Source organism: Sceloporus undulatus, chromosome 2 (assembly GCF_019175285.1).
Source record: "Sceloporus undulatus isolate JIND9_A2432 ecotype Alabama chromosome 2, SceUnd_v1.1, whole genome shotgun sequence".
Lineage (NCBI taxonomy): Eukaryota > Metazoa > Chordata > Lepidosauria > Squamata > Phrynosomatidae > Sceloporus > Sceloporus undulatus.
Genome location: NC_056523.1, coordinates 322,115,334 through 322,120,430, shown reverse-complemented (window position 1 = coordinate 322,120,430; position 5,097 = coordinate 322,115,334).

Sequence of the window (5,097 nt, the reverse complement as noted above, 5' to 3'; positions counted from 1 at the left end):
GGCACGCTGTGGCTAATGATATTCAGCTGTTGATGTACTGAGATGTGAAAGAAAAGCTGGAAGCTACACAACATGTATTATAGGAACATAAAATGTGAGACGCATGAACAAGGAGAAGCTAGACATAGGCGCAAAACAGATGCCCAGAAGAGATAGTGCAAGGCTGCTCTGGCACCATTCACTCCAGGACCATGGCAAGCACATATGCCCGGCCCAATCCAGGGTGTCACTGCAGTTTTAAATCAGGCCACCAGATGGAGTGGATTCTATCCACTCCTTCTTAACCTGGTTCTTTGCGGATGACATGCTCTGCGCGCCTTCAGGCACTATGCCCCCAGGACAACCTGAATCTGTGGCCCATGATCTGTTTCAGGCCATAGTAAAACAAGAAATGGAACATATAAATATTGCAATACCTGGGCTGAATGGGCTAAAATGGACAGGGAAGGGACATTTTAAGTCAGATAATTACAGTGTTTTACTCAGGAAACAAAAATCTAAGAAGAAATGAGGTGGCATTAATAGTGAGGAGAGATGGAGTAAAAGCAGTCAAAGGATGTATTGCAAAGTCTGACCAAATCATATCAATAAGACTTTAGGGAAAACCCATCAATACAACCATAGTCCAAGTTTATGTTTCAACCATAGAGGCAGAAGGAAAAGAAATATCAATATTCTATGCTGGAGTCTAAGAAGAACTTGATTGCACACAAAAACATAACTTGTTGATCATAGGTAACTGGAATGCAAAGGTAGGAAACAGCAGAATCAAAGACTGTAGGAAAATTTGGCATAGGATTAAGAAACAAAGCAGACTGAATGAATTTTGTGAGGCCAACAGTTTGTTCATCATAAATACAGTGCACCTGCGCTATGTGCGGACGCATTTTACACGGCTTTACCCTTAGGCTTACCTCTCCATTGATGCCCCCTTGTCGTGGGGGAGAGGCTTGCGCATCCTAATGATGTTGTGAACTATGCTGGCGGTGGTATAATAGCAGACAGGTCGAAGGGTCTGACCAAGAGCATCAAAGGGCAGGATGGGCTCTCTAGCCTTATGGCAACCATCCTAGGAGAAGGAAAGCTCTAATCCCAAACCCGGGCAGATGGTGCTCGTCTAACCCTGTAAGGTCAACCATCTAAGAGAAGGAAACTCTAATCAAACCTACGACCCAAGGACCTCACTGCCACCATCCATGCTTGTCAAGGCCTCAGCAGTCAAACCTCTGGTTTAAAGGGTGAGGCCAGTTCTGTGCACGCTGCACTCCACCAGAAAAATCCATTGCACAGACTCGAAGGATACATCCAATCTCTGAAAAAGCCCTGTAGCAATAGGCGAGGGACGAAACGGCAGGTGTAAAGATGCACTGGAAGCCGCAGACCCAACCCTGGATGCAGGCGGTTCAGGACTTTGGTCATTTGAGACTGACTGGGGATGACAGTCTTGTTTGGCAGCATCCTGAATGACCAAGCAGCCTTTTTAAAGGAGAGCACTGCTTGCTCCATATGGAGAGGGGCCTAGAAAAGGTGGCCTAAAGAAAGCTCATCCCCAACAACCCGGTTGGCTAGCCGCAGCCAGCGGGCATCTCCTGATGCGGTCAAACAAAGACAATGAGACAAAGGCACACACCAGCCGCCAAAGGTGCAAATAGACTAACACTCGCATGCTGGAACATCAGAACCATGCAAGATTCTGCAGACAGTGGACGCCCTGACTGTTGTTCTGCTCTAATAGCCCATGAACTGTCACGACTTAACATCGACATTGCTGCTCTTAGTGAAGGTCATCTCCATGAGGAAGGCAGCCTTAAAGAACATGGTTCTGGCTACACGCTCTATTGGTCTGGCAAACCTAAAACAGGAAAACATCTTTCAGGTGTAGGCTTCATGATCAAAAACTCCATTGCCTCCAAACTCAAAACCTTGCCAACAGGACACTCTGATCGCATTATCTCCTTACGCCTCCCACGTGTTGTTCTCTTCAGTTTATATGCCCCAGCTATGCAAGCCGACCCTGCAGAGAAAGACAAATTCTACTCAGAACGACGCCACCTTATACAGAAAGTCCCTGCAGAAGACAAAATCATTATCCTTGGTGACTTCAATGCCAGAGTAGGAAAGAACTTCGAAGACTGGAAAGGTGTTTTAGGCAAGCATGGTGTTGGAAACTGTAATGATAACGGACACCTCCTGCTAGAGTTTTGTGCAGAATAGCAGCTGACTATTACAAACACCATCTTTCAGCAGAAAGATAGCCTGAAGACAAACTGGATGCATCCCCGATCCAAACACTGGCACCTCATTGACTATATCCTAGTGCGCCAGAGAAATATTTGCGATGTCCGTCATACCTGAGTGATGCCCAGTGCAGAATGTCAAACAGATCATCACCTCGTAAGATGCAAACTAAGGGGGGTTACAGACCGCCGAGAAGCGGCGGTCTGGCTCTGCCTCCACTTGCAGCGTCCGGGAACCGCAGCCTTTAAACGACGTGGCTCCCGGATGCTGCAGAGAAGGAGCGCAGAAATCATGCTCCTTCTCAGACCCCAGAAGAGGCGCCGCGAGTGCCAAAGGGCGCACTCGTGGTGTCACTTCCACCGCACGACGTGCGGATGCAGAGCATCCACTACGTCAAAATGGCGGCGGCCATGTGGAACGGCCACCGTCATTTGTCATGGACTCTGTCCGTGATAGGGTAAGGGGCATCTGGAAGAGACGCCCCTTTTTCAAAATGGGACGTCCTAAGGACATCCTTTATGGTGGTCTGTAACCCGCCTAAATCTTCATTTTAAGTTCAAACCTAAGAGGGGTGGCATCCTAAAGAGGAGACTCCAACTCAACAGTCTTCAACAAGCTGCCATAAGAGACAACTTCCAGGCAAATTTGCAAACAAAACTTGAAGACCATCCTGTAGACTTTTCTCCTACAGTGCTTTGGCAACATATCAAAAACAGCATCCTGCAGTCTCTGGAAGAATCCTTAGTGTTCTCCCTCAAGAAAAACCAAGACTGGTTTGATGAAAACAACCAAGAGATCCAGGAGCTGTTGGCAAAGAAGAGAACTGCTCACCAGGCACACCTTGCGCAGCCATCCTGCCATGTAAGAAAAACAGCCTTTCGCCTCGCATGTAGTCAACTCCAACAAAATCTCAGAGACATTCAGAATAAGTGGTGGATCAATTTAGCAGAAAAGACACAACGTTGTGCAGATCTGGGTGATTCCAGAGGATTTTATGAAGCTCTTAAAGCACTGTTTGGACCTACATATCATGAATCTTCCTGAATCTTCGTTCACGAAGCAAAGCCAGAGAGAGATACCCTTATGCGGAAGCCGCTTGGGGACGAAAAACAATGACGTGTGTGCTTGCAGCGCACACATGCCGCTCCACCACATGCACGAGCCCCATTATTTCCTATGGGGCTCGAGCATAGGCAGATTTTTCCTTACAAAAATTCCCTTACCAGAATTCCCTAGCATTGAGCCAGGGCAGTTAAAGTGGTCTCGAATTAGATTATTTCTGCAATATGTTTTGGACCATAGATTTGTACTGTTAAAGCTAATTTACTAGGAGCCAGAAGAACTCAGAAGCCAGGGACATTGTCAGGGAGGAATGAAAAAAGACATTATCTGCAGCCAAAACAGCAGAGAAGTATCCAATGGATGGCAGATGAAACTGTTCTAGTAGTTAAGAACAAGCAACAAGCAAACTTAAAAGGGGACAGAAATAGGGTCAGAACCCTGAATGCAACTTGTATGCAGGGACAAGGAGTCATATTATAATAATCAATGCAGAGAAATAGAAAGTGACAACAAAAAAGGAAGAACAAGAGACCTCATCGAAAAGATCTGATAAATCAAAGGGAAATTTAAAGCAAGAGCTCTAAATTTAAAGCTCTACAACCAGCAGGGAAACACATTACATGACCAAATACAAATAAAAAGGCAATGCAAACAATACACTGAAGAACTATATCAAAGTGATGAAGGGATGACAGATTAATTCAAGGAGGAACCATTTGAAGATGAACCTACAGTGTTAGAACATGAAGCTGCACTCAGAGCACTTCAGAAAAAAATAATTCACCAGGAACAGATGGCATACCAATGGAGCTATTATAAGCTACAGAGACAGAGCCCACTCAAATTCAAAGAAAAATCTGCCAACAAATATGGAAAACAGTCCCATTCAGGAGTCCCATTGAGTCCCATTCAGGAGAAAAGGGATGTAAATCAAATAAATAAATGATAACTGTAACATCTCCCAAAACATAATAATATACAGTGGTACCCCGGGATACGAAAGCACCGCGTTACGAAATTTCCGGGATACGAAAAAATACTATAGGAAAAAACTGTTTTGGGTTACGTTTTTTTTTTCGGGTTACGAAAAAATTTTTTGGTGCTTTTTGGCGCTTTTTCGCACGAAATCGCGGCTTTTAGCGCTAGCGCCTATGGCTTTTTCGGCTTACGAACGATTTCGGGTTACGAACGGCGCCGCGGAACGGATTATTTTCGTAACCCGGGGTACCACTGTAATAAAACAGTCACATCTGCTGAAAGTTCAGCAAGAAATAACATCTTGTATTTTGAAAACTGTTTAAAGTGGTTCAATTAACCACAGTGCACTTTATGGTAGTCAAGGTCTGCTGTCCCAGCCCAGGATTTTTTTCTGCCCCATCTCGGATTCGCCCCTTTTCACTTGCTGCCCCTCACTCCTGGAACCTTCTTCCCCCACGAGCAAGAGCCATCACTTCCTTAACCAGCTTCAAAACAGAGCTGAAGACCATCCTGTTCAGAGAAGCGTTCCCAGGCATTGCATAATTCTCACTTGCTATTTGATGTTCTTTTGTTGTCTGTTTTATTCAATCATTTCCTGTATTGCTATGTATTATCTTACTAGACAGGCCCCTTCCCCGCCACCACTCCCTTCTCCTTCTGTGTCGTGTCTTTTTAGATTGTAAGCCTGAGGGCCGGGAACCATCCAATTAAAAAGATTCTATGTACAGCGCTTTGTAAATTTACAGCGCTTTATAAATAAAGGATAATAATAATAATAATAATAATAATAATAATAATAATAATAATAATAATAATAAT